Source organism: Thalia democratica, unplaced genomic scaffold (assembly GCF_965202585.1).
Source record: "Thalia democratica unplaced genomic scaffold, ktThaDemo2.hap1.1 HAP1_SCAFFOLD_69, whole genome shotgun sequence".
Lineage (NCBI taxonomy): Eukaryota > Metazoa > Chordata > Thaliacea > Salpida > Salpidae > Thalia > Thalia democratica.
In genome coordinates this window covers 120,001-130,000 of record NW_028139252.1, presented here as the reverse complement: position 1 = coordinate 130,000, position 10,000 = coordinate 120,001, and the positions used below count along the sequence as shown (strand labels likewise).

Here is a 10,000-nt window from a genome sequence, read left to right as displayed (position 1 = left end):
TAACTATTTTATATTTTTATTAAAAATTTTCTTGTTCAGTTTCTAAGCAACCACAGTTACGTTTATATGTTTAATTCTATTGTATTCTATATTTATCGATAATTTAATAAATGTTTTAAAAGACTATTCTGGTTTTCCACGCTCTCTTCAAAAATGTGAGTTCTTTTAATTCTTCCACTTAATTATTCATTTTAAAGTAAAACAACTAGTTATACATATTATTATATTATAATGTATGTGTATTAGATACTATTATTTTATAACATAAACATAGATGAGTTATTAAATTAAACGTCAAATATTTTATTACCTAAAATTAAGTTAATCGTAAAATCTGATGTAGTATGAGATATTCTTTAGAAACTAACTATAAATATTCTTGAAGTAAAACAAAACCATCTATAAATAGAACAATGAGAAATAGTAAAACAAACTAAACACAACATGTTTATTTTAACATTGTTTTTTATTTAGTTTAATCACTTAATAAACTTTACTTCTAATCATAGTATTTAATATAGAATATAGTTAACAATCTTTTAAACAAAGTCTTAAATAAAGTTACAGGGAGTAATTGTAATTAAAACACCAAAAAAAAAGGTTTTAATAAAAAAAATACTTACATCAAGTTAAAATTTTATAAGGATTAATTTTAAAATATCAAATTGATTGTAAATCAAGTGCAAATAGGTTTTTTAAACAAACCGAAGGGTTTATAAAGGCTTGTAAACGCTTTCAAACGCCTACGACCATACCACACTGAGCACACCCCATCTCGTCCGATCTGGGAAGTTAAGCAGTGTCGGGCGTGGTTAGTACTTAGATGGGTGACCGCTTGGGAATACCACGTGCCGTAGGCTTTTGCTTTTTGAATTCATCTTTTTTGTACTATTTTTCTTTCTGACCTATTTATACTTATTACTCGTTTATTTACATTTCTTTAACGCTTAAAAGAAAAGTAAATTCTAGTTATTAGCAAATAAAAACGTAAGCCAATCAGATAACGTTATTTGCTGTTTAAACCAATTAGAGCGCTAAAAAAGTGGTTTGACCAGTTTGAGATATCGAAAAAATAATGGCACCATCTTGTAGAGTACAATTTTCTGAGTTAAAATTAATACAATTAGTCTTTTATACTAAAACTTAAAAGTTTTTTTGTCCAAAAACAAATAAAAGCGTGGCTACTTGAAAAATCAAACGAAAATAAATTTTGCACTTTTGTATTGTGAGTCATAATAAGTTATTTACTGTTACCAACAGATACTAGCAAAAGCTTTTTAAAGTTTTGTATTAACTTAATGTATTTGTAATTACTTTTACTTAATAGAAACTATTGAATTACGTTTACTTAGTTTACTTTTGTATGTGTATTAAATATATAGCAATTTTGCTTGAACTTAAATAAAGATTATTAAACTATTAAAAGAAAACTATCAAAGTTTACTAACTCAAAAGCTAAATCTTAGTTATATTGTTATAAACATTTATGTTGTAATTTACTAATAACTAAATGAGTTTATTTCAAACAAAAAGAATTAAATAATGTTATGTTATGTCAAGCCTACTATATGAGGTATATAGGTATATAAGGTATACAAGCTTATGTTTGAAAGTTATAATAATTAAAATAAAAATAAATATTTAGTTGGTAAAATTTGTATTTAATATGCTTTGAAATTAGAGTTAGTATAGATGTTTTTTTTTAAATATAATAAATATAAGTATTTAGTTACTAATAATAAACTAAAATACCAATTTTGTAGTTATTACAAAAAAAAAAACTTATCTTACTTAAAGTTCACTGTAATTGAAACATTATACAAAAGCTTTATAATTATAAGCTTTGAATAATTCTATTTGAATAAATAATAGATTCATAACTATATTCATGTTTGCATATTTAAATTATAAAAAGTTAGTGTTTTGTGTATTGACTTTATGATTATTTTATTTTAGTAACTGTTAGTTTTATACTTTAATAAAAGAAATATGGTTAACAAGTAAGTTAAAAATGAAAGAAGCATAAAAAAACACACTAATTAACTGCTTATTCAATAGTTTGATTATTTAATTATTTTTCTGTTATATAGTTTAATCGTATTGTATAAAAAATACAGAGGTTTAAAGTAAGTTTGAATAAAAATAAAACAAAACATATAATATAAGCATTAGTTAAAATACATAGTTTTTTTTTCTAAAAAAATTTAATTCTTTAATAATAAGTAGTAATTTAAATAAAAAATAATACAAGTAAAGTTATACAATATATATACTATAGTTTGTCAAACTAGGCAAACACTACTAGGCAAAAAACAAACTAGGCAAAAAACCTACAAAGTAGGCCACCACTACAATCCTATGTTCCAACTGGAAATTCAATGAGATCGTTACTGTACTTGTGATGAACGTTGATAATCCCCAAGATTGTAAGTCGAAGGCCTTACCCAACCTAACCAGCGCACTGGTTTTCTTACAACTGAATTAATCAACATTTATTATTGAATATAATCATTATTGATAGATAGAGGAATGTTGACAATCAACAACAGATTGTAGGTCAAAGGCATTACTCGACCCAAGTACCCACAACCTAGATTGAACAACATTTATTAGATAGATTTGTTTAATGATAGATAGAGGAATATTGTCAATCCACAACAGATTGTAAGTCAAAGGCATTACTCGACCCAAGTACCCACAACCTAGATTGAACAACATTTGTTAGATAGATTAGTTAGATAGATAAATAGTACAGTATAATCTCAAAGAATTTGAAGCCCGAACATTGAACGATAGTGGTGTTTCGTGACGACTAGCGGGATTCGATCTTACAACCTTCTGCTTATGAGTCAGCTGATAAGACCACTGACCCACCGCGCCACGACAAAGATAAAGAAATATTTTGCTATATAAATAGGTTGATTTTTATAATTTTGTTATACAGTGTCAATTACAGTGAACTTCAAGTAAGATATACAACAGTATATATATTTCCGAGTCTGACTTTGAGTACTTTTTATATATTATTAACAAGATTTTTTAGGAGTAATATCTGTTTAGTTCTTTAATATATCTTTAAAATAATAATATTTTTTAAGGTGTTTAAAACTTTTAGAAGCTGTATGTAATGTCTTTTAGTTTAATAGTTCTTTTAAATTAGTAAAAAAAATAAACATGGTTGAGTTATCAAATTAAACAAAATAGAACGTCAAGTATTTAATTACTAAAATTAATTTAATTAAAAAAAAATCTCAGGTAATCTAAAATGTCAGGAATTATTTAAAAATAAATATAAATTTAAAACTTATTATATTGAAAAGATTGATGAATAATACTCTTGAATGTATGCAATGTTTGTATTTGTAATGCAATAACATAAATGGATAGATCAATGACAAATTGTAAACATATTGTATTATTTTATTTTACGATTTTATTTTATTTATTTAATAATTCAATAAACTTTACTTCTACTTTTCCTGGTCTTAGGTAATTTATAGATAACAATTATTTAAACAAACACTTTTGTACAGTTACAATACAGTTTTAGTACAGTTTGGGAGTAACTGTTGATTAAAAAAACAAAAAAAAAGTTAATTCAGGTTAAAATTTTATAAGGAATAATTTTAAAATATCAAATTGATTGTAAATCAAGTGCAAATAGGTTTTTTAAATAAACCGAAGGGTTTATAAAGGCTTGTAAACGCCTTCAAACGCCTACGACCATACCACACTGAGTACACCCCATCTCGTCCGATCTGGGAAGTTAAGCAGTGTCGGGCGTGGTTAGTACTTAGATGGGTGACCGCTTGGGAATACCACGTGCCGTAGGCCTTTGCTTTTTGAATTCATCTTTTTTGTACTATTTTTCTTTCTGACCTATTTATACTTATTACTCGTTTATTTACATTTCTTTAACGCTTAAAAGAAAAGAAAATTCTAGTTATTAGCAAACAAAAACCTTAGCCAATCAGATAACGTTATTTGCTGTTTGCTTATTTGCTGTTTAAACCAATTAGAGCGCTAAAAAAGTGGTTTGACCAGTTTGAGATATCGAAAAAATAATGGCACCATCTTGTAGAGTACAATTTTCTGAGTTAAAATTAATACAACTAGTCTTTTATACTAAAACTTTAAAGTCTTTTTGTCCAAAAACAAATAAAAGCGTGGCTACTTGAAAAATCAAACGAAAATAAATTTTGCACTTTTGTATTGTGAGTCATAATAAGTTATTTACTGTTACCAACAGATACTAGCAAAAGCTTTTTAAAGTTTTGTATTAACTTAATGTATTTGTACTTAGTTTAAATTAATAGAGTTTATTTGGTTTACTTTATTATGTGTATTGAATGTGCTAGTATCTAAAAATAAATACAACTAAAACAAAACAAACAAGGAGAGTACTTGAATAGAACCAACACAATTTACAGACCAGTTGTGTACTAAATTTAAAGAAATTCTGAATAGTGAATATGCAATTATTATTATAAGTTCAAAGTTCACTTTAATTTAAATTAATGTATTTTGTAAATTGGTTTTATTTAATACGATAGTAGTGAATTACTTTATTTAATTTACTTTAGTATGTGTTGTATAACTTTATTTAAACCAGAAGCAAAACGGGATTATACTTTCAATAAACTACACAATTTACAGACCAGTTGTGTACTAAATAAAAAGCTATTGTGAATGGTGAATATGCAATTATTATTATAAGTTTATAAGTTCACAGTTTACAAAAGCTTTAGAATTTAGTTACTATTTTGTTCATATTTGCATATCTAATTTATGAAAAGTTAGTGTTATGTGTATTGGCTTTTTAATTTCTTTATTTGTAGAACTGTTAGTTTTATATTCTAAAGAAACATTTTTAAATAAATATGTTTAACAAGTAACTTAAAAATGGAAGAAATATATTGTATATATTGAACTATTTATATTTATTCTAGCTATTTGCTTAGTGTATTTATTAATGTGATTATTTTATTTTGTTGTTTGTCTTATAGTTTAATCGTATTGTGTTGAAATATATATATAACAAATACAGAGGTTTAAAGTAAGTTTAAATGAAAATAAAATAAGACATATAGTTGAAATATAAGTTTAAAAAAATAGTTTTTTTTTTTTTTTTTTTCTTTGTTTGTTTGATTGTTTGTTTATTATATAATCGCGACGTGTCATTTTATTACTTTTAAGCATACTAAATATAATAATAGGTATAGTTATAGGAAAAATTCAATTAGTTTCTAATGTAATAAAAAAGTTTATTTCCACAAATAAATAAATACCTGAAAAATCAAATGAAAAATAAATTTCGCACTCCTGTATTGTGAGTCATAATAGGTTATTTACTGTTACCAACAGATACTAGCGAAGGCTTTTTAAAGTTCTATGTTAATTCAATGTATTTGTACTTAGTTTTATTAAAATGACAGTATTGATGGTTACGTTTATTAAGTATGTTTATTTAACGTTATGTAACTCAAGTAAAACCAGAAGCAAATAAGGAGACTACTTTCAATAAACTACACAATTTACATACCAATTGTATACTAAACTTAAAGCTATTCTATTTTATTCTTGATAGTTATTTTAAAGTTATTAAATTATACAAATGTATTTTGTAAAGTAGTTTTATAAAGTTACTATAGTTTATTTAACTTACTATAGTATGTGTTATATAATTTTAATTAAACCAGAAGCAAAAAGGGAGACTACTTTAAATAAACTACACCATTTATTGTTATATATAACTCTAATAAAACCAGAAGCAAAAAGGGAGACTACTTTAAATGAACTACACAAATTAAAAATATATTATTATTTATAAATCAATCGTGTTGTGTTTCAAAATACATTTTTCAAATAATGTTTTACAAGTATTTATCAGTTATTTAGTTTTCTTTTTATAGTTTAGCCGTATTGTTTTATTTATTTGTTATTATTTTTATTTAATTGTTTGCTTATTATATTTATCGCCATGTGCTTAAAAAATAAAACAACTATAAAGGTTAAAAAAGTAAGTTTAAATAAAAATAAAATGAAACATACAAAATAAGCTTATGATTTTTTATTATTATTATTATTATTATTATTATTTTTATTTTATTGTTTGTTTATTATATCTATCGCCATGTGCTTAAAAAATAAAACAACTATAAAGGTTAAAAAAGTAAGTTTAAATAAAAATAAAATGAAACATACAAAATAAGCTTATGATTTTTTATTATTATTATTATTATTATTATTATTTTTATTTCATTGTTTGTTTATTATATCTATCGCGATGTGCTTAAAAAATAAAACAACTATAAAGGTTTAAAAAGTAAGTTTAAATAAAGATAAAATGAAACATATAAAATAAGCTTATGTTTGATTTTTTTATTTTACTTTTATTAAATTGTTTGCTTATTATATTTATCGCGATGTGCTTAAAAGAATAGAACAAATACAAGGGTTTAAATTGTAAGTTTTAAATAAAATAAAATGAAACATACAAAATAAGCTTATGATTTTTTATTATTATTATTATTATTATTATTATTATTATTATTATTATTTTTATTTCATTGTTTGTTTATTATATCTATCGCGATGTGCTTAAAAAATAAAACAACTATAAAGGTTTAAAAAGTAAGTTTAAATAAAGATAAAATGTAACATATAAAATAAGCTTATGTTTGATTTTTTTATTTTATTTTCATTTAATTGTTTGTTTATTATATTTATCGCAATCTGCTTAAAAAAATAAAACGAGTATTAAGGTTTGAAAAGTAAGTTTAAATAAAAATAAAATAAAAATATAAAATAAGCTTATGTTTTTTTTTTTTTTTTTTTTATTATTATTATTTTTATTCAATTTTTTGTTTATTATATTTATCGCAATGTGCTTAAAACGATAAAACAAATATAAAGATTTAAAAAGTACGCTTAAATAAAAAATAATACAAATAAAGTTTATTTATAATAAATATATATATATTTAAAACATTAAAAAAAGTAGTTTATACATATTTTTTTTTATTTATTTCTTTTAAACATATTAAATAAAGTATAAAAAAGTATTAAAACATTTAAACGTAGCATAAATAAGCTTAAAACATTAAAATAATCGAAAAGAAACAAAGAAATTGAAAAAAATCGGAAAAAATCGGCAAAAAAAGTTCAACAGCAACATTTGAGCATCATACACGTATGCATTACTTTACACTAGTGAGAGAGACGTGTTTGTGCGTTCGGTCGACTTGACGAGAAAGCGGGCTTAAAGCATTACTGTTTAGCACCCGAGGCGCGGCTATTGCAGCGGCGGCGAACGTGCTATGTAAACGCATTGGAGCAGCGTATGAAAAACTACAAGCGTCCAGCGGCGGTAGGCTTATAGCTTTGCGAAGTCGTCGAGACGAGTAGCCGACGCAGGCAGGCACGGCTCGAGGCGGGTAACTGCAGCAGACAGATGGCGTGTTGCTGCTGACGAGTTAACCGGCAGAAGGCAAACGGTTGGTCGGGAGAAAGAACAGTCAGTTGTATAGCTGCATGCTGCAGTCGACGCGGGCTGGCGCTTTAAACAGCAAAAGGCCGGCGCCGACTTTCAGTAACGTTCGCAAGGCTTTTAAGCCGAGTGATAGAAAAGGTCTGTATTTATACAGTAAAAACGCTCAGTCGAGCAACGGGTTTAAACGCCCTCGGATAGTTATCTGGTTGATCCTGCCAGTAGTCATATGCTTGTCTCAAAGATTAAGCCATGCAAGTGTAAGTACGAGCTCACGTACAGTGAAACTGCGAATGGCTCATTAAATCAGTTATGGTTCATTTGATTGTACGCTTTTACATGGATAACTGTGGCAATTCTAGAGCTAATACATGCGTAAAGCGCCGAACTGACGTGAGGCGCGCATTTATCAGACCAAAACTAACCGGCTTTCGGGTCGTTACAATGGTGACTCTGGATAAGCTTGCGGATCGCACGGCCTAGTGCTGGCGACATCTCATTAAAGCAACTGCCCTATCAACTATCGTCGGTACGGTATCGGCCTACCGAGGTTGTAACGGGTGACGGAGAATCAGGGTTCGATTCCGGAGAGGGAGCCTGAGAAACGGCTACCACATCCAAGGAAGGCAGCAGGCGCGCAAATTACCCATTCCCGGCTCGGGGAGGTAGTGACGAAAAATAACAATGCAGACCTCGTACGAGGTCCTGCAATTGGAATGAGTACACTTTAAACTTTTTAACGAGTATCCATTGGAGGGCAAGTCTGGTGCCAGCAGCCGCGGTAATTCCAGCTCCAAAAGTGTATATTTAAGTTGTTGCGGTTGAAAAGCTCGTAGTTGGATATAGGGACGGCGAGGTTGGTCGGTCGAAAGGCTAGCACTGGCCTTGTTGTTCTTGTTGGTCGGTGCCTTCGCGGTGCTCTTAACTGAGTGTTGCGGTGGTCCGGCAAGTTTACCTTGAAAAAATTAGAGTGTTCAAAGCAGGCTTTACGCTTGTATAATGTTGCATGGAATAATGGAATAGGACCTCGGTTCTATTTTGTTGGTTTTCGGAGCACGAGGTAATGATTAATAGGAACGGACGGGGGCATCCGTACTGTGCCGTTAGAGGTGAAATTCTTGGATCGGCGCAAGACGAACGACTGCGAAAGCATTTGCCAAGAATGTTTTCTTTAATCAAGAGCGAAAGTCAGAGGTTCGAAGACGATCAGATACCGTCCTAGTTCTGACCTTAAACGATGCCGACTAGCGATCGGGCAGTGTCGAACTTAAGAACTGTCCGGCAGCTTCCGGGAAACCAAAGTCTTTGGGTTCCGGGGGAAGTATGGTTGCAAAGCTGAAACTTAAAGGAATTGACGGAAGGGCACCACCAGGAGTGGAGCCTGCGGCTTAATTTGACTCAACACGGGAAATCTCACCCGGCCCGGACACAGCGAGGATTGACAGATTGAGAGCTCTTTCTTGATTCTGTGGGTGGTGGTGCATGGCCGTTCTTAGTTGGTGGAGCGATTTGTCTGGTTAATTCCGATAACGAACGAGACTCTTACTTGCTAAATAGCTGCTCGACCCATTGGGTCGGAGACAACTTCTTAGAGGGACTAGTGGCGTTTAGCCACACGAGATTGAGCAATAACAGGTCTGTGATGCCCTTAGATGTTCGGGGCCGCACGCGCGCTACACTGACCGGATCATCGTGTGTTCCCTAGGCCGAAAGGTCCGGGTAATCCGTTGAACCCCGGTCGTGCTAGGGATAGGGACTTGCAATTGTTTCCCTTGAACGAGGAATTCCCAGTAAGCGCGAGTCATTAGCTTGCGTTGATTACGTCCCTGCCCTTTGTACACACCGCCCGTCGCTACTACCGATTGAATGGTTTAGTGAGGTCCTCCGATTGAGCCTGGTACGTGCGGCAACGCACTCGCCGGTGTTCGAAAAGACGATCGAACTTGATCATTTAGAGGAAGTAAAAGTCGTAACAAGGTTTCCGTAGGTGAACCTGCGGAAGGATCATTAACGAATCGAAATTTGATTTCAAGCGACGTCTCTTCTTCGAAGGGACCGAGCCCTGTAACTGTTATAGTTCGGTCGCGTTGCTTTCTGACAGCGGGAGTAATAATTCAGCACGCAAGTGCTGGCGCGGCCGCTTCTTTTTGAACACGATTTTTTGGTTGCATTGAGATTGATTAACACGAGAGATCTCTTAGCGGTGGATCACTCGGCTCGAGCGTCGATGAAGGACGGAGCTAGCTCCGAGAAGTAATGTGAATTGCAGGACACATTGAGCATCGATATTCTGAACGCGTATTGCGGCCTCGGGTAATCCTGGGGCCACGTCCGTCTCAGGGTCTTTAACACACCGATCCTTTCATTAGTTTGAAAGTGCCTGCGACTCGTTTCTTAATTAAGGAGCGTGTCGTCAAAGACAGCTGGTCTGGCGATTTCACAGCTGAAGCGTGAGCAGCCTGCTGGCCTCGGGTGAGGTAGCAACGACGGTAGGTGCTCGAGAATAAGTTA

At 30.7% G+C, this 10,000-nt stretch overlaps 4 non-coding genes across 4 annotated transcripts; all 4 read left to right on the top strand.

Moving 5' to 3' along the window:
- Window positions 1–741: 741 nt before the first annotated feature.
- Window positions 742–860, top strand: LOC145845509 (5S ribosomal RNA). Its single transcript, XR_014370393.1, has one exon. It is a non-coding gene; the product is annotated as a 5S ribosomal RNA (ribosomal RNA).
- Window positions 861–3,715: 2,855 nt separating this feature from the next.
- Window positions 3,716–3,834, top strand: LOC145845504 (5S ribosomal RNA). The gene has a single exon (XR_014370388.1). It is a non-coding gene; the product is annotated as a 5S ribosomal RNA (ribosomal RNA).
- Window positions 3,835–7,691: 3,857 nt separating this feature from the next.
- LOC145845469 (small subunit ribosomal RNA) lies at window positions 7,692–9,499 on the top strand. Its single transcript, XR_014370357.1, has one exon. It is a non-coding gene; the product is annotated as a small subunit ribosomal RNA (ribosomal RNA).
- Window positions 9,500–9,681: 182 nt separating this feature from the next.
- On the top strand, window positions 9,682–9,834 carry LOC145845520 (5.8S ribosomal RNA). The gene has a single exon (XR_014370403.1). It is a non-coding gene; the product is annotated as a 5.8S ribosomal RNA (ribosomal RNA).
- The last annotated feature ends 166 nt before the right edge of the window (window positions 9,835–10,000 follow it).